The 14024-nt window shown below is 36.4% G+C and overlaps 1 long non-coding RNA gene across 1 annotated transcript; it reads left to right on the top strand.

The window, feature by feature from the left end:
- Positions 1-1296: 1296 nt before the first annotated feature.
- LOC310715326 lies at positions 1297-6726 on the top strand. The gene is made up of 5 exons (XR_014530300.1): positions 1297-2723; positions 2947-3023; positions 4389-4499; positions 4851-4952; positions 6421-6726. It is a non-coding gene; the product is annotated as an uncharacterized lncRNA (long non-coding RNA).
- The last annotated feature ends 7298 nt before the right edge of the window (positions 6727-14024 follow it).

The raw sequence follows: 14024 nt of genomic DNA on the forward strand, positions 1-14024 counted from the left end.
GAGGAGTAGATGAGAGAATGGAGGAGCATATGACTGGATAGAGGGGTAAATAAATGGAAGGATGGGGGAGTCAAATTTATAGATGGATTGGTGGATATTTTTAAAATATGGATGGGTTGCTTAAAACAATAATAGACTGATGGATGATTATAGCATGGATTATTGAATAATACATGGATATGATAGATAGATGGATGATATCTAGGATTTTGTTAAGCTCTGTGCAAATCCACAGGTAGTATTATAGTGCTGCTGACTTCATTTTCTCCTCCTTTCTGTCGTGTAAAAGGTGTTTTTCCGCTCTGCACTGCCCGGCCTTTTCCCTGCATGTATTAATTTCATGCTCTGAAATCAACACGCTTGTATTATTTTCAATTTTAATTTAATTTGCGAGCCTATACAAGTCCACTGTTGTTCGGATTCCTGTTAATAATGATGTCATCAGCATAAATCGACCGTCTAATTCCCGCAGTGCTGCCGAGGCCCCGTATTTATTGCTTTCACTTAGGGAAAGTCACATTTTAATTAATAACTGGGTTTTATGAGTGAGCAGTCAGTTTCATTTCTCTTCTCTCTCTCTTTTTTTCTACACACACACACACACACACACACACACACACACACACACACACACACACACACACGGTTACTGTACAAATTAGTATTTGCTCATATAACTGCTATATTGCAGGCTTTAGCAGCCTCTAGTGGTTAGAAGAAGAATTAAATCCTGAAGGTACTCTATGCAATGTACTCATCTATATCTGTTTGGATATTCATAAAAATTCAGGAAAATCTCTCAGAATTACGAATCAAATGTGTGTGTACCGACTAATCAGATACCGAGCTTAATTATTGTCTCAATTAATCCCTTTCTTAAATTTAATTTAATTTTTTTTATACGTCAATCAATCCGATGATCACTAGATTGATCCCTGTCATGTAGATTGAGAAAACTCTGAGCTGGATCAGGCTCTTAGTTCATGCATGAAAATGTCATGCTACCGCATCCAAAGACTTACTTTAACATTGCATGCCTCCAAATTTGTGCCAATAGTTTGAAGAAAACCTGCATATGGCTGGAAAAGTCAGGTGTCCCAATTCTTTTGTTTCTTATAGAGAATATCTGGGTATTGAAAGACTTTTCTCAATGATGAATTCTCGATATAAATGTATGCCTCTCAAGTGAAATAAGCTTTTTCAGAATCACAGGGGATTTCCGAGGATCTGGCAGTGTTTACATGTAAAAGAAGCGAAAGTGAAATCAATAAAAAAAAATCAAATAAAAAAAATATCTCTTTACATGAGGCAAATATCTCAAGTGGAAATATTTAAGTGCATTTTTGACTTGATTTTATTTAAATGAATTTTGAAGGACTGTTTGTTCAGAATAATGAATAATGCTAGTGTCTATTAAGTCTAGGTTGTAATTACATTGTAAAAAAAAGGGAGGCTTTGTTATGGAATATACTTCTTATTACTTTAACTGAGGTTCATTGTTGCCTTTAAAGGTGAAAGAAAATTTAATGATAAAGCAAAGACTGGAAAAAGGGGATTAGCAAAACAAAAAAGTGTAGACGAGCAAGAGGCAGTAGGATTTGTAGTTTAAAAAAAAAAAAAAAAAAAACACCTGACTGATGTAATAGAACCTCAGGTACACTATATAGATAAAAGTATTGGGACACTTGATATCAAGCCATATCAAGTCCACAGTTGTTTCAGCATTACAATGTCACTGTGCACAAAACCAGCTCTATGAAGTTATGCTTTACATGGGCTGGAGCACAAGATAATGATTGTCCTTCTATATACCTTGTCCTTCTATTTAACACCTTTGGGATGAACTAGAACACATGAATGGCCTGCACCCCAGGCCTCCTCACTTCACCTTTACCTGACTTCCTGACTTTCATAACGCTATTGTTACAGCAAATATGGAATTGGAAGTCAAAAAGTAAATTTCATGCTCTAGTGTCCACAAACTTTTACATAGTATATAAATAAAATTGTAGAATAGTCTTTATTTGTCACATATACATTACAGCACAGTGTAATTCTTTCTCCGCATATCCCATCTTCTTTGGAAGCTAAGGTCAGAGCAAAGGCTCTGCCATGATACGGTGCCCCTGGAGCACAGAGGGATAAGGACCTTGCTCAAGGGCCCAAGAATGACAGCTTGGCGATAGGGGGGCTTGAACCCCTGACCATCTGAACAGCAACCCAACACCTTTACCACTGACCTTTTTTTTCCATGCATGCATTAATTAAGCATGCATGACTAATATTTGAACCATAATAAAGCAGAAATTAAACTTCTGGCACTTCTGCTGTCATTAAATGTACAAAATGCAAGCACAAAGGTCAATGAGTCAAACAATATCTGGAACTGTCATCAACTGACAGATCTAAAGATGAGTAACAAGTAATAATGATCCCAGACCCTGGATTTGGGTGAACATAATTGCCAAAAATTTGCATATCCAGAATCTATGATTTAGCCGAGGGGACAAATATTTTTGCATACAACTGTACCTTATGCTCATGTTTTTGTTGTTTTTTTGCCTGCAATTAACTTCACACTTATAGTCAGAAGTTTTGACCTGATACTAAGACCTAAATAAAGGGTTTTGTGGAACTTCCGTTGTATCAGCATCAATATTACTGCTAATCCAGGGACTTCTTGAAAATATTCTAATAAGAGGAGCAGAGTCGAGTGGCATATGGTGAGTATTTTATCCTTAAGCATCACACTTAATGAGTCCAGACGCTATCATCTGTTCATCATCTGTGCATTATTTATTTACTGGTTAATTGAAGTCCTGCTGTAATTCAGGATGACTCCATCGCCATAAAACAAAGCTTTTCTGCTGATTTCTTAATATGTTGACTCAGAGATTGAATTTCTGTCTTTTTGACTGAATGAATTGTTGTTTTTGATTATTTCAGAAAAGGAAAATGAAGTTTATCAAGTCCATAATCAGACCCATTACCATCTCAAGAGATGTTCAGACACAAAAGTTACTGTGAGTTGCTGTACTTCAGTTTCCACCATGTGACATTTTTTCCCATTATTTGAGCTTCGACTCATGATGAGAAGTGGTATCTCAGTGGCCTTCTGATTAGAAGATTAAAAATTCAAGATGTCTCTGGTGGGCCACTGATTGAGGCCCATTTTGCAAGCCACTCTGAATAAGGGCAAATGCTGTAGAGTTGTCCTGTCTGAGCTTTAGCAGCTGTCATAACACACCCTGAAAGGAATTGTGGTGTTGTAAACATCAAGGCAAGTGTCTAACATGACTTCTACAGTCAGGAAGAACTGAGCCTGTTGGTAACTTGGAATTCTGAGAGCACCTGAATACAGTAGTACTTGCTAAAATATAGAAAAGAAATATCAACTCTCCAGTTTTTAGATTTGTGAAATAACCTTAGGCGGGACCTCTATGTTTGGTGGGTTGATAAAAGGCACTCAGCTGGTCACCAAGGCATCCAGTTTTCAGACCCTTTTCTAAGGTCTTTGCTAATAAAATTGTATCTTATATAATCCCCATTGAAGATCAATATCTTGTATGGATTTATATGAAGAGGTTTTAAGGGGCTCTTTGGGGAACTATGCAAATCAAAAAACATGCCTAGCTCCTTTGAGAAATGCTGTTTCAGTCTCTGTGAGCCCACCGCAAGGTGCCACCACAAACACCTTCAGCATATCGATACTGTTTTTTCAGCTCCTGCATGAAGTTTACTTTAGGCTTTAGACAGTGTACCAGGATTAAATTATGGGGTACACAACATCAAAACAGTTCCACCTATATAAAAGCTTTCAGGACCATCAGTCTAAGGCACCAGAATTTGCAGACAGTCCGGGGGAGCTCCCAGACTTATCGTGACTGCTGTTTGACTCTGCTAGAGAGAGCAACGTTTGACACTGAGTTGATGTACCAGCTGGCTCACACTTGCTAATAAGCACTGTGAAGCCTACCACACACTGTGAATCAATGGTGGCTATGTAATGTAATGTATGCATAGCACTGATTTACCAGGCTTGTGGCAGATTGAGAAATTTGATTGAATTGAGCAGCCATCCAAATGCTATATGAATGTGTGAGATGTGAGGTGATATCATATGCTTTCATCAATTTGTTAGTATTCTGCAAGTACTGGGGCACTGTCCCCTGAGTTGTAATGTTTCACTTGGAAAAAACAGGCAATGGGGGGATTTATTCTTTGGAATACTCTCCAAGGATCATACAAGGGGGTCTTGGCATGTAACTGATGGCCACTGATTTATTGCAATAAACCAAAGGCCACGTCAAACCTCATTCTCCTTATTCAGAGCCAACCTTTACACTGGCTAAAACACTAAATCTCTCAATTCTGCATGATATTCTCAGGCTGATTCAACCAAGTACAGATTCTTCCCTGCCTATGCAACAGCGACTCAGAAGTGACACTGCTCTCTCTCATCCTACTCTCTTCGGTGGATCCCAGTACTCTCCACTAAGGTGGGTTATAATCTTTCACTAGATCTTTGACTGATAGGTTTGATAGAGATTGTTTCCATCCAACCTTGTTAAGTTCCACCAAGCATTATTCTTTTATTTTATCAGCTTAAAATACTTTTATTAGTCTACAGCTCTGCAGTTTATTAGTCAGCAGCTTTATTAGCCTACGGTTCCAGTCCTGAAGTTTATCTGCCCCATAATTATGAGGTTCCCACACACTTCTGAGTTTCATTACTATTCAGTTTTAAAGAGTATTTGCTAGTAGTTATGATGCTTATATTTTAGTGACGTTCATATATATTTTACTAAATTTTCTTGTATGTAATGATGACTAAAAAAGGATGGTTTCAGATTTGAGAAATTGATCCCAGCACCTCCACTGGCCATGCATCTGAAATTCAAAAGCCATTTGCCCTCTACTTTGTCAGGCGGAGTCAGACCTTGGAGGACACGGTAAGTTATTTCCCTTCAGCGTGTTATTAATGACTAGTGAAGCTAAACATTATGGGCATATGTGAGACTTTTGGTAAGGAAGCTTGAGCAATTTGTGCAAGGATTTTAATGTTGAAGAGAGCCTGTAAAGCTATCACAGGGGGAGGCTACGTATATGCTGCCAAGGTTTAATGAGAGTGCGCATCCTGGGAGAGTTTAAATTTATTACCTAGTTGGAGATTAGTCAGTGATAGAGGGATGAGGATTTGATATGTACGGAAAGAAAATAGCAGACGTGATAACAAATTTAATGTGTAGCTGTACAGAGTTGACTCCAATATGACATTCAACTTTTTAACTTCTGAGGCCAGCCATCAATGAAGAGTACAATTCAATCCAGTTTTATTCCTATAGTGCTTCTAGCAATGGACATTGTCCCAAAGAAGCTTTGCTAATTTAAATGCATTGTGAATGTACATGTTAGCATCATAAATGAGTCCCTATAAGTTTATACCAAAGTTAAATATCAACAGTTAAAATTTCTTAGGACCACAATTTGCCTGAACAGTTTAACCACCCATCACTTAACAGTATAAGGGAACTCTAATGAATGGATATTCGGTGCCAACCAGATAATGACGAGTTTTCTTTTGAGTCTGGTTTCTCTCAGGGTTTCTTCCTTATGAAGTTTTTCCTTGCCACAGTCGCCACTGGCTCGCCAATTTAGCGCTTATACAGTAAGCACTAAACTTATAAATTCTCACATTTATAACCTCTTATTATTATTGTAAAGCTGCTTTGGGAAATTTCCATTGTTAAAAGTGCTCTACAAATAAAATTTATATGAATGTTTTGAATTGCACTTCGATGCAAAACTGGTAATCGCAGCTTTAAGGCATTGTAACAAACTGCTTATTTTGATAACACCATCTGAACATCCCAATTCACCAAAACTCTCTAAACATGATTACTCCTGACCTTTTCCTTTCCCTTTGAAAAACCTATTCACAAAAGGCTTAACCAAACAAATACATTTTCACATCATCAACTATCGAATAAAATATTGAGTAGTGAGCTTTATAGATCCAGCCTTTCTTGTGATGGAGAAAAGAAGTGTGGTTGAAAAATGGAAAGAAAGCCAATGATGAGAAAGTGTGAGAGTGAATCCAAGTGTCATCAACATACAAGTGAAAATGAAGGAGAAGAAAAGTGTCTGTTGAGGAAGTGGCACTAGCATTACAGTAGAAATAGGCTAAACCAAGATCTAGCCTTATAGCCAAACATAATAATCCCGAAAGTAGCATTAAATTAGACTCCATATAAGTACTTTTTGTAGAGCTTCTTAGATAGTATATATTCTCTGAGGCTAAAATAATGTTGTAATACATGTAGAACTTGGGCTCACAAATAAAACGGACAAGTGTAAGGAAATGCAAATCAGACTTCTATAATAGATATCCATCTGTTCATGTGTATATGATGCTTGTAGATCACCTAGCATGAGGTCTACCCCCTCAGAATCCTGGTATTTGGAGCATCCTCATGTACATAATTTCAGAAATTGTGACAGTTGAAGCGGAGCAATTTTTCACAAAGTAAGTGATTTTTACCTTCAGTGTGAAAGTAATGGTTATTTAAATATTTATTTATTTTGTTTCCATGACTGGTAGATCAATATAATCAACTACACCTTTTCACTATGTTAACAATAACAACTCTGTATAGTCCTACATTATAAGAACAAAAGTACTGGGACACCTGATTATTCCAGCCATATTTTGTTCTTCTCCAAACTATTACCTTCATGCTGATCTGACGTTTCAGCGAGAAAACAGTAACTTCATTAGAAAGAATTTTATTCCTTTTTCTCTTTTTTTTCTCCTCATTTGGCAACAGCTAAGATCAGCTTTCATATTAATGGGTTGGAAATCAATTTAGAAACCAAACAACCTCCAGAACTCGTTTCTCTGTAGCTCTGTAACTCCTATTTCTCAAAACAAGTATGCAGTATACAGTGGGTACGGAAAGTATTCAGACCTCCTTAAATTTTTCACTTTTTGTTATATTGCAGCCATTTGCTAAAATCATTTAAGTTCATTTCTTTTCCTCATGAATGTACACATAGCACCCCATACTGACAGAAAAACACAGAATTGTTGACCTTTTTGCAGATTTATTAAAAAAGAAAAACTGAACTATCACATGGTCCTAAGTATTCAGACCCTTTGCTGTGACACTCATATATTTAACTCAGGTGCTCTCCATTTCTTCTGATCATCCTTGAGATGGTTCTACACCTTCATTTGAGTCCAGAAATTTTTGATTATACTGATTGGACTTGATTAGGAAAGCCACACACCTGTTTATATTAGACCTTACAGATCACAATGCATGTCAGAGCAAATGAGAATCATTAAGGTCAAAGGAACTGCCTGAAGAGCTCAGAGACAGAATTGTGGCAAGGCACAGATCTGGCCAAGGTTCCAAAAAAATTTCTGCTGCACTTAAGGTTCCTAAGAGCACAGTGGCCTCCATAATCCTCAAATGGAAGACGTTTGGGACGACCAGAACCATTCCTATAGCTGGCCGACCGGCCAAACTGAGCTATCGGGGGTTAGAAGAGCCTTAGTGAGAGAGGTAAAGAAGAACCCAAAGATCACTGTGGCTGAGCTCCAGATATGCAGTCGGGAGATGGGAGAAAGTTGTAGAAAGTCAACCATCACTGCAGCCCTTCACCAGTGGGGCTTTATAGCAGAGTGGCCTGATGGAAGCCTCTCCTCAGTGCAGGACACATGAAAACCCGCATGAAGTTCTCCAAGATGGTGAGAAATAAGATTCTCTGGTCTGATGAGACCAAGATAGAACTTTTTGGCCTTAATTCTAGGCGGTATGTGTGGAGAAAACCAGGCACTGCTCATCACCTGTCCAGTACAGTCTCAACAATGAAGCATGGTGGTGGCAGCATCATGCTGTGGGGGTGTTTTTCAGCTGCAGGGACAGGACGACTGGTTGCAATCAAGGGAAAGATGAATGCGGCCAAGCACAGGGATATCCTGGACGAAAACCTTCTCCAGAGTGCTTTGGACCTCAGACTGGGCTGAAGGTTTACCTTTCAACAAGACAATGACCCTAAGCACACAGCTAAAATAACGATGGAGTGGCTTCACAACAACTCTGTGACTGTTCTTGAATGGCCCAGCCAGAGCAATGACTTAAACCCAATTGAGCATCTCTGGAGAGACCTAAAAATAGCTGTCCACCAACGTTTACCGTCCAACCTGACAGAACTGGAGAGGACCTGCAAGGAGGAATGGCAGAGGATCCCTGAATCCAGGTGTGAAAAACTTGTTGCATCCTTCCCAAAAAGACTCATGGCTGTATTAGATCAAAAGGGGGCTTCTACTAAATACTGAGCAAAGGGTCTGAATACTTAGGACCATGTGATATTTCAGTTTTTCTTTTTTAATAAATCTGCAACAGTGTCAACAATTCTGTGTTTTTCTGTCAATATAGGATGCTATGTGTACATTAATGAGGAAAAGAAATGAACTTAAATGATTTTAGCAAATGGCTGCAAAATAAAAAAGAGTGAAAAATTTAAGGGGGTCTGAATACTTTCCGTACCCACTGTATATTGCACTTTATACATAGATCCATAATCTATCATTTTTAATATATATATTAATACGTGCACTATTGTTTTGGATGCCTTTTTACTGTACATAATTAAACACATTATTGTATAAATATATCATTTTTAATGCTGTTTTTTCTTTCTCATTATGTTTTTTCTTTTCACCAAACATGTTAACTTTGTGCTATTGTTATGATCTTTAACAGGTACGAAAGAACAGCTCTATAATAAAAAAGCAAACTGTTTATTTGATTCTAATCTTCATTCATATCATTTTATTTAAAATCTAAAGAAAAAGCCATTAATTACTGTGGGCCGTGTTACATTATTTACTAAACTGCTTCCTTATAAAATCAATAGTCAACTATAGAAGAATCTGGCAACCTCGTGATTGTGAGCAACCTCACACAGATAACCTAAAATTTTCCCCATTTTACTTTACAAATACATAATATAGCCAAAGGTCTGACCTGACCATAACATTTGTATGTACATTTTGAACACCCTACTCTGTGTTTAATCCCCATTTTCTGTTATAGTAACCTTCAATCTTCTGGCAAGATGTCCACTAGATTTTGTTGAGATTTTTGAGATTTCATTCAGCCACTTGGAGGTGTTATTAGGTGAGGTGAGGAGTCCTAATAACAGTCAGGGGTGCAGTCAGCGTGATAAATTCATCCCAAAGTTGTGCAATAGGTTCAGAGCTTTATAGGAGGCCACTCTAGATTTAATTAAATTTAATTTAGCTTTATGTGTAGAGCACGTTCAACAACGGAAATTGTCCCAAAGCAGCTTTACAGGGATAAATAGGTTATAAAATTTTTATTAATATGTTAATATCTTTAAGTTTATCTCTAATAATTAAGGAAAAATTCCAGAGATGCAATAAGGAAGAAACTTTGAGAGGAACCAGAATCAAATAAAGAATCCGTTCATGATGGGTCCTTAAACACAGGACTTAGGTGGAGGGGTAATTTTTTGGTTAAGGTGTGGGTTACTGTTTAGAAGGTCAGGGGTTCAAGCCCCCATGTCGCCAAGCTGCTGCTCTTATGCCCTTGAGCAAGGACCTTAACTCGAGGGATGCTGTAACATGGCTGAACCTGGGGTCTGACCCCAGCTTTTAAGTAAGTTGGGATATGCGAAGAAAGAACTTCACTGTGCTGTAATGTATATAATATATAAAAATAAAGGCTATTCTTTCTTTTCTGTTCATACAAACTGCAGTCCTGAGCCTTTGTAGCAGACTGTTCATATGTATTATATAGTCCAAATCCATCCTCAAAGTTAATTTCCTTACAATTCTGTTTTATTTGTATCGTGATTTTAACAGTGTACATCGTCTCAGAACAGTTTACAGAAATTCAAGTGCTCAGTAATAAAGAATGTATACGTTTGTTCCTTATAATTGTAAGTTTGTCCCTAATGACCGAATGTCCATTTATTACAGTTCATTATTGTTGAGGTGTGAAATGAGGCGTGATGAAATGCAACTTGTGGTCCTGAGCCATTGGTGCAGAACATTGACATTAAGTACAGTCCAAGTTGATCTTTAACTTGATTAAGATCTTCCACTCCAACCTATGTAAACCAGATATTCATGCAACTGGCTTTGTGCAACTAATTTGGGTTTCCTAAATCAAGTGAAGGGAAATTTACATACTTCAGCGTCTAAAACATTTCTATACAATCGTGTGCCTGAAACTTTGGGGTAGCAGTTTGGGAAGGAACCCCATATGACACAAATTCTGTCCATATAGTAGACCTTTATAATTGTTTAGATTTAATAATAGTCAATTAATAAGTTTTTATCTTCTAACAGCTGTAACTGTCAGACTGTGAATAAACAAATCAGTCATAAAAAAAATCATTAAACGGGAGCATTTCATGGCTGTTGACTAATTTCTCCTAATCATCCTGACACAATAACAAATGAGTGTCAGGTCTCTGGTGGTCTCCTTCTTATCAAGTGTGTAGGTGTGGATTATTTCTGTCACTGAGATCATTGGGGTGGAAAAAGCTCTGGGACGAGTGTTTATTAGTAAATGTTGTGACAGGATTTGTGTTTACACTCCACACATTAATCTTAGTGTGTGGCTGAATTTACACTATCATGAAAATATCCTTCACAGAACGAATCCTCTTCAGACTGCATACATACTACAGAGAAATCATGCATACTGTATACACACACACACACACACACACACACACACACACACACACGCACACACACACACATCACATTTCCTGTCATAGCATTTAATAGTGACACGTGTTGGTTATTTTAGATTATAGCAATTCAGTACGAATGTCTATGTTGAGGAAAATTAAGAATAAATCTTTAATATTAGCAAAAACTTCTGGCTGACTTATGAAACCTAATTAATGAAATGTAATTAAATATTCAACACTGTGATAAGTTTGAAGTAAAAATTTTGTTTCTGCCTTGAGAAGTAAATCAATTCTGATAAAAATGGTCTGCTTTCCTTTCCTGTCTGAATGAAATTATGAGTGGATTATAAAATAGATGGATTTATAGGAGATCTGGACTGATTTATTGAAGGATGGATGGATGGATGGATAGATGGATGGATGGATGGATAAATGACTATGCAGATGGGTGGGTGGATTTATGGATGATGAATTTTTGGATGGCTATGTAGATGGATGGATGGATGGATGGATTAATGACTATGCAGGTGGGTGGATGGATGGATGGATGGATGGATGGATGGATGGATGGATGGATGGATGGATGGATGGATTGAAGGAAGGATGGACTGATAGATAAATGACTGCAGATGGATGTATAGATGGATGTATAGATAGATTTATAGATAGATAGATGGATGGATGGATTGATTAATGGATGAAAGGATGGATTAATGTCTATGGATGGATGGATGGATGGATGGAAGGATGGATGGATTAATGACTATGTAGATGGATGGATAAATAAATAAATAGTGAAATGGAGAAATACATTTTCTTTTAACAGTGTATTCTTTCAATTTCACAGCATTTTAAATAGGATTCCTTTTTCATTATTGTTCAATTGCATTCAGTTTTTATTAAAGAACATTTATCATTGTAAATGTACTGCTATTTTTAATAACATTAAATGTGCAATTTCAATAAAACAAGAAAGAGTGAAAGACTGAGGACCTTATAAATGACTGGTTACAGACAATTGCTCTATTTCTTTCAATTTATAAATAGTTTTTAACCCTTTGTATTTATCTAGCCTGAACACTACCATTTCAGACCACTAGAGGGCTCTCAACCCACCCAAAACAAATTTCTCAAATTTTTTTGCTATTACCTTGCCTTGCCTTTCTTTGTTTTTGTCTTCATAGTCCTTTAATGTTTATAGAAGATCCAATCACTGATATTTTGATCTTACTCTGTATTTTGACTATAGTCTGGATTATGTTTATCATTTCTCAGTGTTTCTGGTCCTGTTCCTGGATTGTTTTGACTCTAGTCTGCCTGTTAGAAGATCCACTTGCAAATGTACCTTGTTGGGTTTTTTAGTATCGTTTTTAGGGACATTTTCATGCTACTGCAGACAAAGTCATTCATACAATTGTGTACATCCAGTTTTGTGGAAACAATAGAATCTTTTCAAGTTATTCAGTGTTTAATTTCTTTTAGTTACTCACTACAAAATTTTACTGTCTCCATTTAAAGCAGTGTTTTCACTTTTCACCAGTTTTGTCATTTTTGCTTTAATTCTTTGCATTGTTACAGGTACCTGACACCTGAACACAGCCTAGATCATGTATGCCAACTTGTTAAACTGGTTTCATCCATTACTGTGTGTGGATTTGGAACTGAACTAAAATACAGAGCTTTTAGTGCGAGTCGAATGTCGAACTGAGAAATCCAATGAATCGCAATGAATCTTTTTTTTTTTTCACAATTTATTTTCCCAAGTCATTCATTTTTAATGGACATTTCATTCCCTTTTACAGAAAACATTTATATTTCTAATTCAAGTTCACATGTACTTAATTTCCGAACAATTCATTCATTTTTTCTTTTCAAAAACCATTTATGTATACTGAAGCATGTTTAATTTTTAGGATAATCATTTATTTTTCATCTGGTAGATTAATTAAGTTTCATACGTGATTTATTTATGTTCACATCTGATTAATTTTCAAAGGATTCATTTATTTTACAGATACAATTAATTTCTTTTTATTATGACAGACAATCCATCTATTTTTCACACCCAGTTCATTCACTTTGACTCACAGATCCATAGGGAAGTTGTAAATCAATGGTTAAGATGTTGTACTTCTTATTAAAAGGTTGTAAGTTCAAATCCCAGGCCTTCTAAGCTTTTTTTCCTGGGCTTTTACTCAAGACTCTCAACTGCTCACTTGTATAAATGATATGAGTGGCTGCTAAACACCAAAACTGTCAAATAAAAACTCTTTAAACATGTTCCAGTACTGAGTAGAGTTAGTCTCAATCTGGCAACCTCCATATAATTTGCATTCTTATATTGTACAGTTTGTACAATGGCAGTCAACAAAACAGTAGAAGTGAACAGTGACAGTGATCGATTAAACGTAAATCCAAGATTTATATGCTCTAAGTGGAAATGTTTGTACTTTACATTTAATTTTACATTTATGCCTTTTTTTGTTGTTGCACCAAATAGCAGTCAGGTTTGATTTGAAAGACTTCATTTGGAAATACAAAATGTATAAAAAGAATGCAGAATAAGTTTAATAGTAACTCCTAAGCAGAATCTTTATATTTAAACAGAAACATGTCTATAATTTACAAAAGCTAGTTAAATTTCTAGAAAAAATAAATCATTGTAAATGAAGGAATTGAAAAAAACGAAAGAATTCTCCAGGTTGTGAACTGTTTCATGTAACTGGGTTCAGTGAGATTAGTAATTAGTATTCATGACCACAAATGTGGGACTTCTTCATAGTCTAAATGCCAATAAAAAGGTGTGCATGCATGTGCCTGTTGATGTGAGACTGATTTGACAGAAGTCTCATGCAGGTTGTTGCTACACAAACTGGATTCTCAGGTTTTTTACTTATTCATGGCGAATGTGTGACAATATATAAAAATGACTCTGCTGTCATAGCAATCTCAGCTCACATCAACGGGCTCACGCACCTATGCTTCCATACATTACATTACATTTCCTTTTCTGTGACTACTTTCATGCATGATTTCTTCATATTTGATGTGATTCATCAAATATGTTTTCATAGGCAGGACGTTTGTATTTATTCAGCACCTAATAGTCACACATAATTTGCCATTTTCATGGTATATCCAATGCACATTCCACATACAGTAACTCTCATAAAGTACACACACACACACACACACATGTGTGTATATATATATATAAGACTTTCTTCAACATTTGTTGATTGACAATGAATTCGTTTGATTTATGAAAGAACATTCATCATGAATGA

Source organism: Silurus aristotelis (assembly GCF_946808225.1).
Source record: "Silurus aristotelis genome assembly, chromosome: 20".
NCBI classification, from domain to species: Eukaryota; Metazoa; Chordata; class Actinopteri; order Siluriformes; family Siluridae; genus Silurus; species Silurus aristotelis.